At 42.4% G+C, this 14931-nt stretch overlaps 2 non-coding genes across 2 annotated transcripts; one reads left to right on the top strand and one right to left on the bottom strand.

The window, feature by feature from the left end:
• Positions 1 to 10772: 10772 nt before the first annotated feature.
• trnas-gcu (transfer RNA serine (anticodon GCU)) lies at positions 10773 to 10854 on the bottom strand. Its single transcript has one exon. It is a non-coding gene; the product is annotated as a tRNA-Ser (tRNA).
• Positions 10855 to 11317: 463 nt separating this feature from the next.
• Positions 11318 to 11458, top strand: LOC141283504 (U4 spliceosomal RNA). The gene has a single exon (XR_012338161.1). It is a non-coding gene; the product is annotated as a U4 spliceosomal RNA (small nuclear RNA).
• Positions 11459 to 14931: the final 3473 nt, after the last annotated feature.

The following is a 14931-nucleotide window of genomic DNA, read 5'->3' as shown; positions in this document are numbered from 1 at the left end:
TCAGTTGCTAGGGTGCCCTAAATGGTTGCTAGGGCGTGGCTTGAAACCTTCATGATGATCCGGAGAGTCTGATTGGCCATCTGAGTAAAATGAGCCCGCCTCCATGTCTCTAGGCCAATGTGATGCTGAGTTATGCCCAATGCAAAATCCCTATGTAAATTACAATGGGTTTTCATGGGACGTCCCTTACCATAGAAAGTCAATGGGGCAAATTTGGAGAGCTCTTGCACCCCAGGGGTACAAATTTTACCCAATTGCGAGGAGTCTTCTCGCACAGCTTGATAGCCTCTCCAGATGTGGCGAATCACGTGTTTCTACGAAATTCTTGCTTGGCGCTACGTCCCGTCAAAATTCGTCCCAATGCGTTGTCTATGGGATTTTGGGGCCGAATAAAAATTGGCTGTGACATCATCGTACCCCTGATCGCTTATAAAAGTCGGGGATCTACATTCCCGTATTGGCCGCACAATTTGACGCCCATTTCGAGGGTCTACGTCAAAAATTGCGGGACGAGGGGCGTGCCAAAATTTGAACGAAAGAGGGGCATTTGCGCCCCAGGGGTACAACTTACACCCCATTGCGAGATGTGTTCTCGCACAGCTTGACAGCCTCTGCAGTTGTGGTGAATCACGGGTTTCTACGAAATTCTGGGTCTGCGCTACGTCCCGTTGAAGTTGGCCGTAATGCATTGTCGTTGTAAATTTTGGGGTGGTTTTTTGCCCCGTGTGACATCATCGTACCCCCGATCCCTTATAAAAGTCATAGCACACCGAGTCTATATAGGACGCACGATTTGACGCCCATTTCGAGGGTCTACGACAAAAACTGCGGGACTAGTTACGCGCCGAAATGTGTACGGAAGAAGTAAGAATAATAATAATAATAGTTATGTGAGATAGTAATAGTGATGCTTTGCCTATGGCAAGCACCACTAATAAGTATGTGAGATAGTAATAGTGATGCTTTGCCTATGGCAAGCACCACTAACTAGATATGTACATTTCCTGAAGAAAATGTGAGTGGTGCTTGCGGTGGCAAAACTCGGCCCTCGGTAGCTAGGGCCGTTGCTAGGGTTCCCAGGATGGTTGCTAGGGCCGTTGCTAGGGTACCTGGGGTGGTTGCTAGGGTGTTGCTATGCAGTTGCTATGGTACCCAGGGTGGTTGCTAGGGCCGTTGCTATGCAGTTGGTAGGGTACCCGGGGTGGTTGCTAGGGCCGTTGCTAGGGTACCCAGGGTGGTTGCTAAGGTGTTGCTATGTGGTTGCTAGGGTACCCGGGGTGGTTGCTAGGATGTTGCTATGTGGTTGCTAGGGTATCCAGGGTGGTTGCTAGGGTGTTGCTATGGTACCCGGGGTGGTTGCTAGGGTGTTGCTATGCTGTTTCTAGGGTACCCCGGGTGGTTGCTAGGGCCGTTGCTAGGGAACCCATGGTGGTTGCTAAGGTGTTGCTATGCGTTTGCTATGGTACTAGGGTGGTTACTAGGGTAGTTGCTATGTGGTTGCTAGGGTACTTGGGTGGTTGCTAGGGCCGTTGCTAAGGTAACCGGGCTAGTTGCTATGGCGTTGGTATGCAGTTGCTACTTGTCAAAGATCATTACTATGGAGTGTTATAGAGGTCTTTGCCTGATTAGCCCTTAGCTAATTGCTATTAGCATGAAGCTATTGAGTGCTAGCATGTGTAGCATGTTGAGAGTTTGCTAGCATGAGTCAAAAGTAGCAACTCCCATGTCTATGCGACATTCTGATACAAAAATATAGGTCTTGCTAATTGGTTGCTAGGGTACTCTGTTTGGTTGCTAGGGAGTGGCCAATGACGACACTGTAAAGTGTAGTTGCCAGTATGAGTGATATAAACCAACCCCCATGTCTCTGTGACATTCAGGTCAGAAGATATGCCTGTGTGGCTTTAGGTTGCTAGGGTACTCTGTTTGGTTGCTAGGGAGTGGCCAATAACGACAATGTAAAGTGTAGTTGCCAGTATGAGTGATATAAACCAACCCCCATGTCTCTGTGACATTCAGGTGTGAAGATATGCCTGTGTGGCTTTAGGTTGCTAGGGTACTCTGTTTGGTTGCTAGGGAGTGGCCAATGACGACACTGTAAAGTGTAGTTGCCAGTATGAGTGATATAAACCAACCCCCATGTCTCTGTGACATTCGGTCTGAAGATATGCCTGTGTGGCTTTGGGTTGCTAGGGTATTCTGTTTGGTTGCTAGGGAGTGTCAATGTTGATTGGTGATTGGACGTTTGCTACCCCGACTCAAAGGAGTCCGCCCCCATGTCTCTATGACACTCTGATCCAGAGATATGCATCTGGGCCTTTATAATGGAAGTCTATGGGAACAGTTGCTAGGGTGCCCTAAATGGTTGCTAGGGCGTGGCTTGACACCTTCATGATGATCCGGAGAGTCTGATTGGCCATCTGAGTAAAATGAGCCCGTCTCCATGTCTCTAGGCCAATGTGATGCTGAGTTATACCCAATGCAAAATCCCTATGTAAATTACAATGGGTTTTCATGGGACGTCCCTTCACCATTATAAGTCAATGGGGGAAATTTGGAGAGCTCTTGTACCCCAGGGGTACAACTTTTACCCCATTGCGAGGAGTCTTCTCGCACAGCTTGATAGCCTCTCCAAATGTGGCGAATCACGTGTTCCTACGAAATTCTCTCTCTGCGCTACGTCCCGTCAAAGTTGGCCGCAATGCATTGTCTAAGGGATTTTTGGGCTGCTTTTTCGCCCTGTGTGACATCATCGTACCCCCGATCGTTTTTAAAAGTTACCAGAATTTTTTGCTCAATGGGCCGCACAATTTGACGCCCATTTCGAGGGTCTACAACAAAAACTGCGGGAAGTAATTTTTTTGCATAAAGGGGGCGTTTGCGCCCCAGGGGTACAACTTTTACCCCATTGCGAGGTGTCTTCTCGCACAGCTTACCAGCCTCCCCAAATGTGGCGAATCGCGTTTTTCTACAAAATTCTTACTCGGTGCTACGTCCCGTCAAAGTTGGCCGTAATGCATTGTTGTTGTAAATTTTGGGCCGGTTTTTTGCCCCGTGTGACATCATCTTACCCCCGATCCCTTATAAAAGTCATAGCACACCGAATGTATATAGGACGCACGATTTGACGCCTGTTTCGAGGGTCTATGACAAAAACTGCGGGACTAGTTACGCGCCGAAAAACGTACGGAAGAAGAAGAATAATAACTAGATATGTACATTTCCTGAAGAAAATGTGAGTGGTGCTTGCAGTGGCAAAACTCGGCCCTCGGTTGCTAGGGTGATGTAATTGGTTGCTAGATTGTGGCTATGAAGATCATAGGTCAGTACTTATAGGCCGAGTCCAATCCCACAAACCTCTATGACTTTCTGATCCGAAGAAATATCACAAATTGTGTGGCAATATTAGTCCATCTGAGATTTTGCCCAAATTTATCATCCGCTTTACGATAATCGTACGCCCGATCGCTTTAAAAATTCATAGCACTCTTCTTCTCAATAAGCCGCAACATTTGACACCTCATTCATGGGTCTGGGACAAACGGTGTGGGACGAGTTACACGCCGAAGTACCTTTGGGCCTGCTTGAATATTCTGCCAATGAAATTCTATGGGACATTTTTGCCCGCTTTTTTGTGCGCTGTTTGAACATCGTAGCTCCAATTACTCCGAAAAGTCATAGCACACTTCTCCTCAATAAGCCGCAACATTTGACACCTCATTCATGGGTCTACGGCAAACGGTGCCGGACGAATTACGCACCGAAGTTCCTATGGGCCTGTGTGTGTGTGTGTGTGTGTGTGAGAAAGTGACAGTTGAGATTCAAATTCACAGACATTCTGCCATTGTAAATCAATGGTATTTTTTTGCTCGCTTTATCGTCCGCTGTGTGAACATGATAAGTCCGATCGCTTAGAAAAGTCATAGCACACCTCTCCTCAATGAGCCGGTCAATTTGAGACCTCATTCATGGGTCTGCGACAAATGGTACGGGACGAGTTACGCGCCGAAGTTTTGTCAGGGCGAACAGTAATAGTAATACTAGATATGTACATTTCCTGAAGAAAATGTGTGTGGTGCTTGCAGTGGCAAAACGCGGCCCTCGGTTGCTAGGGTGTTGATATGCAGTTGCTATGGCACCCATGATGGTTGCTAGGGCCGTTGCTATGGTACCCGGGGTGGTTGCTAGGTTGTTGCTATGCAGTTTCTAGGGTATCCGGGGTGGTTGCTAGGGTGTTGCTATGTGGTTGCTATGGTACCCGGGGTGGTTGCTAGGGCTGTTGCTATGGTACCCGGGGTGGTTGCTATGGCTGTTGCTATGGTAGCCAGGGTGGTTGCTAGGGTGTTGCTATGTGGTTGCTAAGGTACCCAGGGTGGTTGCTAGGGCTGTTGCTAGGGTACCCAGGGTGGTTGCTGAGGAGTTGCTATGCGGTTGCTATGGTACTTGGGTGGTTACTAGGGCAGTTGCTATGCGGTTGCTAGGGTACTTGTGTGGTTGCTAGGACCGTTGCTAAGGTAACCGGGCTAGTTACTATGGCGTTGGTATGCAGTTGCTACTTGTCAAAGATCATTACTATGGAGTGTTATAGAGGTGTTTGCCTGATTAGCCCTTAGCTAATTGCTATTAGCATGAAGCTATTGAGTGCTAGCATGTGTAGCATGTTGAGAGTTTGCTAGCATGAGTCAAAAGTAGCAACTCCCATGTCTATGCGACATTTTGATACAAAAATATAGGTCTTGCTAATTGGTTGCTAGGGTACTGTGTTTGGTTGCTAGGGAGTCGCCAATGACGACACTGTAAAGTGTATTTGCCAGTATGAGTGATATAAACCAACCCCCATGTCTCTGTGACATTCAGGTCTGAAGATATGCCTGTGTGGCTTTAGGTTGCTAGGGTACTCTGTTTGGTTGCTAGGGAGTGGCCAATAACGATAATGTAAAGTGTAGTTGCCAGTATGAGTGATATAAACCAACCCCCATGTCTCTGTGACATTCAGGTCTGAAGATATGCCTGTGTGGTTTTAGGTTGCTAGGGTACTCTGTTTGGTTGCTAGGGAGTGGCCAATAACGACAATGTAAAGTGTAGTTGCCAGTATGAGTGATATAAACCAACCCCATGTCTTTGTGACATTCAGGTCAGAAGATATGCCTGTGTGGATTTAGGTTGCTAGGGTACTCTGTTTGGTTGCTAGGGAGTGGCCAATAACGACAATGTAAAGTGTAGTTGCCAGTATGAGTGATTTAAACCAACCCCCATGTCTCTGTGACATTCAGGTGTGAAGATATGCCTGTGTGGCTTTGGGTTGCTAGGGTACTCTGTTTGGTTGCTAGGGAGTGGCCAATGACGACACTGTAAAGTGTAGTTGCCAGTATGAGTGATATAAACCAACCCCCATGTCTCTGTGACATTCAGGTCTGAAGATATGCCTGTGTGGCTTTGGGTTGCTAGGGTACTCTGTTTGGTTGCTAGGGAGTGTCAATGTTGATTGGTGATTGGGCGTTTGCTGCCCCGACTCAAAGGAGTCCACCCCCATGTCTCTATGACACTCTGATCCAGAGATATGCATCTGGGCCCTTATAATGGAAGTCTATGGGATCAGTTGCTAGGGTGCCCTAAATGGTTGCTAGGGCGTGGCTTGACACCTTCATGATGATCCGGAGAGTCTGATTGGCCATCTGAGTAAAATGAGCCCGCCTCCATGTCTCTAGGCCAATGTGATGCTGAGTTATACCCAATACAAAATCCCTATGTAAATTACCATGGGTTTTCATGGGACGTCCCTTACCATTATAAGTCAATGGGGCAAATTTGGAGAGCTCTTGCACCCCAGGGGTACAACTTTTACCCCATTGCGAGGAGTCTTCTAGCACAGCTTGATAGCCTCTCCAGATGTGGCGAATCACGTGTTTCTACGAAATTCTTGCTTGGTGCTACGTCCCGTCAAAATTCGTCCCAATGCGTTGTCTATGGGATTTTGGGGCCGAATAAAAATTGGCTGTGACATCATCGTACCCCTGTTCGCTTATAAAAGTCGGGGATCTACATTCCCGTATTGGCCACACAATTTGACACCCATTTCGAGGGTCTACGACAAAAATTGCGGGACGAGGGGCGCGCCAAAATTTTAATAAAAGAGGGGCATTTGCGCCCCAGGGGTACAACTTACACCCCATTGCGAGATGTGTTCTCGCACAGCTTGACAGCCTCTCCAGTTGTGGTGAATCACGTGTTTCTACGAAATTCTGGGTCTGCGCTACGTCCCGTTAAAGTTGGCCGTAATGCATTGTTGTTGTAAATTTTGGGCCGCTTTTGCCCCCCGTGTGATGTCATCGTACCCCCGATCGCTTATAAAAGTCATAGCACACCGAATCTATATAGGACGCACGATTTGACGCCCGTTTCGAGGGTCTACGACAAAAACTGCGGGACTAGTTACGCGCCGAAAAACGTACGGAAGAAGTAAGAATAATAATAATAATAATAATAATAATAAGCACGCACAACAGTAATAGTGATGCTTTGCCTATGGCAAGCACCACTAATAAGCACACAGCATAGTAATAGTGATGCTTTGCCTATGGCAAGCACCACTAATAATAATAAGTTTAAATAGAATATCAGTAAGTTGGCTCTCTCAAGCCAACTTAATAAGTTTAAATAGAATATCAGTAAGTTGGCTTTCTCAAGCCAACTTAATAATAATAATAATAAGTTTAAATAGAATATCAGTAAGTTGGCTCTCTCAAGCCAACTTAATTATGCATAATTGGATGCAACTAACTGTAAAACAAACAAAACAATAATCTTATCCTTATCGTAACTGCATGTAGTAATTTAAAATTCAAATACGTATATGTATAATTATAGTTAAAATGTTAAAAAGTTTAAATAAATGTGTAACCTTGTTTTGCTTTATTAGCAATAAAATAATGTTTAATTGTTGTAATGGATGCCATTATTTAGTCAGCTTGAATATATATTGTTGTATCATTATAAAAAAATTAAAAACATTTGTGTAGTTGTCCAATACCTGCAAAATGCACATTACTAACTATTATTTTCCTATTATATTTAGATGAGCACTAAGCCAAAGAGCCACAAGGCCATGGGTGTTGGCGAGTGGATGGCCAGGTTGAGGACTTTTGCCAGCTCTGGGGTTTGTCCGTTTGGAGGCAACAGACCAGCACCACGGCAGCGGAAGTGGCACAACCTCTATCAGAAGGTAAAGTTACCTGTATCTCATTGTAGAATATGAATGTGTACATTATTTGTCAAACATTTTTACATGTGACTGTGTTTAATGTTTTTGAAAGAAGTGCCTTTTGCTCATTAAGCCTGCATTTATTTGATCCAAAATACAGAAAAAACAGCAATATAATTTGTACTGCATATTTGTATTTATTTTTTAATGAAAACTGTGATACGTTTGGCAGAATTCATTGATGATGAAAAAGTTAAAAACAACAGAATTAATTTCTTAAATTTTTTTTTTGAACAGTACTGTATATTGTTACAGAAGATTTTCTATTTGATTTCTAATGCTGTTCTTTATATAACTTTTTTAATGATTTCTAAAATGATTGCTAAATATATTCAGCGTTGATGACAGAAATAAATTAAATTTAAAGTACATGTAACTGTAAATTTAAACTGTATTAACATTTTATAATATTATTGATGTTTTTTGTATTTTTTATTTAATAAATGCAGGACTGATGAGCATAAGACACTTCTTTCAAAAACATTAAAAATAGTAATGTGTCTAAAGTTTTGAATGATCCTGTATTTGTGTGTTTTCTTTTATTATTTTTTCATAGGAGAGCTGCTTGATCAGACTGGACAGCCCCTGGTAGTGGACCCTGACTCAGAAGAGACAGAGAACATGCTGGAGGATGTGGATGAAGGTGAGGATGAAGAAGACGAGGGCTTCAGGGTGGACCAAACACTTGACATTACTGAGTCGAGTCTTACTGATGACCCAAGCTTCTCTCTGTCCTCCACCCAGCATGATGCCTCCTCCACGCCAGGTGCCTCAGCATCTCCTGACGAGTCTGTGGTATGTAAATGTCTCATTTAATGTATGTATGTAATTATGTTTTATGTAATACTGTAAAATTTCTAGGGAAAACATAATAATTTGTGTTGACCTGTAGCTTTGTGTCTGAAGTCGACAAAAAAAAACATCTAGAAAAATATATATTTATTTATTTGTTTTGTTTTTTTTGTCCCACTTCACTGTACTCATAATGTTGTTCATTTCATTTTTTTCTTTTTGTTTGTATTTTTCTCACAGGCTTTGCATAGTGCTGGTGTGCTGGACAAAGTGGACAGCCTTGCGGAGTATCTTGTGGAGCTCAGGAATCAGCCATCTCTGGCTCTCACCAACCAGCAGGTCAGTTTCTCTTCTTGACCTGTCATATGTTAACACTACCACTTGTTTTGTTTTCTCATTTGCCATGTATTATATGTTCTCTCTGCTTAGGTGAGCAATATAGTTGGCAGAACTTGCTGGATTTCGATAAGAAGAGAGTGATGTTTGCTGCCAGACACCAGAGCAGGCTGGACACAGGTTCACTCCAGGGGTGGAGAGCGTGAAGAGGCATACATTCACCACCGCTGCCCCACTTGCCCAGTGGCCAGATTGTTGTCGCCTGATAGAGACCATTTCAAGCTCTGTGACATCCATAAGAGTCCAAAAAATAAAGGGGATAAAGTTTTATTTATGTGTATTGTTTTCTGCTTTCTGTTCTTTTGCACTTGCAATGAATGCACTAGTGCCATGGACATTAAGACAGTTTTATTTAATAGTATAGTTTTGTTTTCTGTTCTTTAGCACTTGCAAAACATGCACAGGAGTCATTAATATTTTAAAGTTTTATTCATTTGTATTGTTTTGTGCCTTCTGTTCTTTTCACTTGCAGTTAATGCACAAGAGCCATGGACATTGGACGGTTTTGTTTATATGTATAGCTCTGTTTTCTGTAGAAAGTATTATTAAGAGGTATTATTCTGTTTTCTGCACATGCAACATAACTATAAGAATAAAAATGTAAAAAAAAAAAAAAAAGAATAATGAATAATTGGCTATGACTGATTGAAAAAATAAAAGTTTGGTCATGATCAAATAACTCTTTTTGTTTGTCATTGTTACAGTATCATTAAACAGTTATACGCCCTTTTAAAAATGTTGTTAAATTTGGGGATGATTTAATACATAAATGTACAATTTTTTGTACTATAAGTTTTAGAACACAACTACAGCCGAAATATATTTAAAGTGCAAAAACTTTGAATAAAATATCAATAATCAGTAATATAAATCTAATAAAATATTAATTTGTCATTTCAAAAATGATTTCATTCATTTGGACATCATTTATGTGATAATTACTGTTAAATAAAACATTCAGTAAACACTTCAATGTATGGCAACACTAATATGAACTGGAAAGCTTGTGATCATCCTTACTCCCATATAAATGTACAGGAAAATAGAGAAAACATTTTTTTTTTCAGATAATTTATTGTAAATATACACTCCAAAAACATTGCTTTAAAGGACAAAGAGATAAATTTCCCTTTCACTTCTTTTCTCCTCATTTTTTCCTTTTCTCTCTCTCTTTTCTTTCTTTTTCTCTTTTCCCCCCTTCTTCCCCCTCCTTCCTTTTCTTCCCCCCCCCTTAACAGACTATTGTTCCCCAGCTTTGGCGCAATCGGTTAGCGCGTTCGGCTGTTAACCGAAAGGTTGGTGGTTCGAGCCCACCCAGGGACGTGTGAAATGCCGGAGTTTTGCACGCGCGTCAGGTGTCCACTAACGCCTATGCCATTCTTAGGGTTGCGAGGCACAGCTTTCTCAGGGCGTTTATCTTGTGCACCTTCAATAAGCTGGCTTGTTTTAAAAGAATTCAGCGGCGGGTGTTTGGTGAACATTTTCACCAGCTCGAGTAGTTTGCTGTGGCATGTGGATGCCTTCTTTACTGATGATCTGTCTCTGGGGCTCATCTAGTTGACATAGTTTCCGCTGACATTCGGCTGAAGGTGCTGATCCACTATCTGCTCTTGGTACGGACTGGAACCGGGGGACTGTAGTGACCATCAGATCGGAATACAGAATGGATCTGGTGGCTACGGTGACCTCAGAATAAGAAGAAACAGACTAATATTAATGTAGATGCAAAAGTTCCATGTTGCCACAAAGTCAATACCCAATACCCCACCGGGATGACTTGAAATACAGTCAGCATCGGCAATTTTTGCCAGTCTCTCTGGAGGCTTGTTGAGAAAGATAGTCTTGCTTCGTTTTGTTTCCTTTTATTGGCGTGGCTGGTTGTTGGTCCTCGTCAAAGAGGTGTCCACCGATCATAGCGTGCCGGAGCCAGAAGACTTGTTGTTTTGTCAATATGTTCTCAAGACTTTGCGGCAGTTATCAATAAACTACAGCACAGTCACAGCTCGCCGCTACCCATCGTAAACAGGTTGGGCCTGTCTGTTCCGGTGGGCTCTCAGTGGTGCTAAAGCATCAAATGAAGAGGATGGGATTCGAACCCACACAAACCAAGGCGTGCCGAGCACAACGGACTAGCCTTGCATCGCCTTAACCACTCGACCACCTTTCGTTTTGCGCGGTCCTTTTGTTTAACACTCCCGATTCAGACCACCAGCTCATTAGTAGAGCGCTCGGTGAACTGAACTGAGTGTGTCAGATAGGGAAGACACACAAAAATTGCAGAGTGGGGTCCCCAGGACCGAGGATCACTGCTAAATGTACCGAACGACGAGGATGGGATTCGAACCCACGCGTGCAGAGCACAATGGATTAGCAGTCCATCGCCTTAACCACTCGGCCACCTCGTCATATTACGTGGCGCCTTTTATTTAGCACTCCCGATTCAGATCATCAGCTCATTAGTAGAGAACTCAAAGAACTGAACTGAGTGTGTTAGATAAGGAGGACACACAAAAAGTTCAGCATGGGGTCCCCAGGACCTAGATTAAGGTCCAGTGCTAAAGGAACCGAACGACAAGGATGGGATTAGCAGTCCATCGCCTTAACCACTCGGCCTCCCCGCTCCCTTGCTGACTGAGAGAGGCCATGCTGCGGACCTTTTCAGCTGCTGCTGCTGTGCTTTCAGCAGGCTGTTTTGAGCACAGAGGGAATAGTGAATGAGCCGTCTTTTACACACCTCTAATCTGTTCCGTAGAAACACGGTGCAGCAACCCGTGCCAGGAGACTGTTTGTGCGGCAGTTTAAAGCTTGCTACCACCTTGTCGGTTCACATCCACGTAGGTGCCTGAAAAGGTCACGACCGTCGCCGGCATTCTTTCGCAGAGGCAATATTGTAGCCTATGAGGTTTATCCGAGGCGCGATCATTGCTGGTTGAAAACTTTACCCAATACCCCGCCAGGATGACTTGAAATACAGTCAGCTTTGGCAATTTTTGCTAGCCTCTCTGGAGGCTCAGAGTATTGTTGAGAAAAAGTAGCCTTGTTTCGTTTAGGTTTTGTTTCTCGTCAAAAAGGTGTCTGCTGATGATTGTGCGCCAGAGCCAGAAGGCTTGTTGTTTTTTAAATATGTCCTCAAGACGGGTATCATTAAACTGCAGCGCAATTACCGCTCACCGTTACCCATCGTAAACAGGTTGGGCCTGTCTGGTCCGGTGGGCTCTCAGTGGCGCTAAAGCTTCCAGTGCATGTCGAGCACAATGTATTAGCCTTCCACCGCCTTAACCGCTGAACCACCTCGTCATCTTGCGTGGTTTCTTTGTTTAACACTCCTGAATCATGTGCATGTGGATGCCTTCTTCGTCTTTTGTTTCAGCCGCCGAGGGCCTGTTTTCCACTGAGGTCCTGCGTCAGACTCCCTATGAGACACAATCGAACGTTAGTAGTAACCTCCGATTACGGCCGAATGTGGATTCTGCTCGGACGACGGGGCACCGGTACATCCTTTGTAGCTTTGGCTTGTTGGCCAAACGCTACAGCAGTTTGCCATTTCCCATGAAATCATCCTTGAGGTGCCCCAAATTGGTGGAAAATCACATCTCAACCATACACTGTCCAAAGCACTGGCCCGCCTTCACGCGGCAAAACAGAACGTGTTGTTGGCCCGCACTGCTGGGTCAAACTGCGCTTCCCAAAAACAGATTGGGTCAAAACCGACAGAAGAAAACTCTAAGCCTGCTCTAAGCCCTACCCACGGGGAGGGCTCGACAGTCTCGCACAACGCGAGAGCCTCCGTTTCGCCTGTGTAATTTGGGGGCCGATGAAAACTGGGTCCAACCCGGTGAAGAAGCCCATGACCAGCCCGGCTAGCTCAGTCGGTAGAGCATGAGACTCTTAATCTCACGGTCGTGGGTTCGAGCCCCATGTTGGGCAGCTCAGTTGACTCTCTTTCTTCCCAAAAGGGTGGCGGGCTCCAGCGTGCCCATTCGCCGCGCAGGCTGAGCGTACTTTGCGAGCTCCGGAAAAATCTTTCAAAACAGATGTCGCTGTTAGTGCGAGCGATTTTAATCACTAACCCTAACCCTTTCTTTTACACCGGTGATCCGGCGGCAGCAAGCAGCAGCGGCTGGAGCAGGATCGTCTGTTTCCGCGGCTGTCTCCTCGTCCAATCGCCAATCTCGCCGTCCATTGTGAGAATGGACGAGAGCCAATCGCGTCGCTCGCCGTCCATTGTGAGAATGGATGAGAGCCAATCGCGTCGCTCGCCGTCCATTGTGAGAATGGACGAGGCGCCAATCGCATCGCTCGAGCTCCTTTGTTGAGAGCCACTCACCATGCTTAGTTTCATTCTAAGTCAGGTTCAAAAATCAGACGAACGGAATATAGGATAACTTTTCAATGTAAGTAATACATGTTTTCTTCTTTCTTTCTCTCTGTTTACAATGTTCTCAATTGGTAACTCGTTACGTTTTCGTCCGTCATTCATCTGTGTTTTGTGTTCACAAACTTTTGACTCGCGAATTGCCCATAATGAAACACCGTTTAAATGTAATCTTACTTTCTAAAGTCTATTTACACGTTCTTAAGTTCTATTTAAATGGTGGAAAAAACGCGTTTCAGCTGTAAGTGCAGTCATTCCTTATGACAGTTTACCGTGTTTTTACTATAGTGAATCGTAGTAACCATGTTGTGTTTTTGGCTGATCGATTACAACTGTATGAACACAGTCTTACTATAAATGAAAATCTGAATGAATAGCAACAACAAAAAACATTGTGCTTGTGTTTGTCGTCATTTACCATGGCTTTACTATAGTGAAAGTGTAGTAATCATGTTTCCTTGCCTATAATCTCACATATTAAACACAATTGTGCCTATAATCGTACTTATTAAACTCAGTTTACTCGTTCTTTAAGTGTAAACACAGTCTTACTATAAATTAAAATATGAATGAAAAAAACAAGTAATTTACCATGCTTTTACTAAAGTGAAAGTGTAATAATCATGTTTTGTTTTCATGATTTGCCTATAATCTCACATATAAAACACCATTTGCCTGTAATTTTGCATAGTAAACACATTTATTCTATTTAAAGTTTGATTTGGATTTAAAAATATGTTTAGTTGTAGACATTTCTAATTATCATTTAATGTGATTTTGCTATGTGTGAATGTAGTAATCAAGTTTTGTGTTTGCAGATGGATTACTATTTATATAAACAGATGCAAGTGCTACAAATAATAATTGAAATGAAAATTCAATGTTATATAGACATCCCTTACAAAAATTAAACATGGTTTATAAAGTTTACTTACTATGTTCTTTGTTTGGTTTTTTTTTTCTCAGATTGATTATCATATCATGTATAACCACAGCTTTTAACTAACAATGTACTTTATTTTACATTGTCATTATTACATGCTTTATGTAGTTACTATAGTAATAACTGTAAATTATGTGTAATTGGATTCAACTAACTGTAAACCAAACAAAACAATAATCTTACCCCTTTAGTAACTGTATATGGTAATTTAATATTCAAATACTTATATGTATAATTGTAGTGTAACACCTTTAAATAAATGTGTAACCTTGTTTTTCTTTATAAGCAATAAAATAATGTATTGTTGTAATGGGTGCCATTATTTAGTTAGCTTTGTATCATTAAAAATAAATTAAAAACATTTGTGTAGTTGTCCAATACCTGCAAAATGCACATTACTGACTATTATTTTCCTATTATATTTAGATGAGCACTAAGCCAAAGAGCCACAAGGTCATGGGTGAAGGCGAGTCAATGGCCAGGTTGAGGACTTTTGCCAGCTCTGGGGTTTGTGCGTCTGGAGGCAACAGACCAGCACCACGGCAGCGGAAGTGGCACAACCTCTATCAGAAGGTAAAGTTACCTGTATCTCATTGTAGAATATGTATGTGTACATTATTTGTCAAACATTTTTACACATGACTGTATTTAATGTTTTTGAAAGAAGTGGCTTATTAAGCCTGCATTTATTTGATCAAAAATACAGGAAAAATAATTTGTACTGCATATTTGTATTAATTTTTATTTTTAATGAAAACTGTGATATGTTTTGCAGAATTCATTGATGACTAAAAAGTTAAAAAGAACAGCATTAATTTCTTAAAAAAAAAACTTTTGAACAGTACTGTATATTGTTACAGAAGATTTTCTATTATATTTCTAATGCTGTTCTTTATTTAACTTTTTAATGATTTCTAAAATGATTGCTAAATATATTCAGTGTTGATGACAGAAATAAATTAAATTTAAAGTATATGTAACTGTAAATTTAAACTTTATTAACATTTTATAATATTATTGATGTTTTTTTGTATTTTTTATTAAATAAATGCTGGACTGATGAGCATAAGACACTTGTTTCAAAAACATTAAAAATAGTAATGTGTCCAAACTTTTGACTGATCCTGTATTTGTGTGTTTTCTTTTATTATTTTTTTTTTTCAT

The sequence above is a fragment of the Garra rufa genome, chromosome 1, assembly GCF_049309525.1.
Source record: "Garra rufa chromosome 1, GarRuf1.0, whole genome shotgun sequence".
NCBI classification, from domain to species: domain Eukaryota; kingdom Metazoa; phylum Chordata; class Actinopteri; order Cypriniformes; family Cyprinidae; genus Garra; species Garra rufa.
Note: the sequence above shows the minus strand (reverse complement) of the source record. Positions and strands in the feature narration are given on the sequence as shown.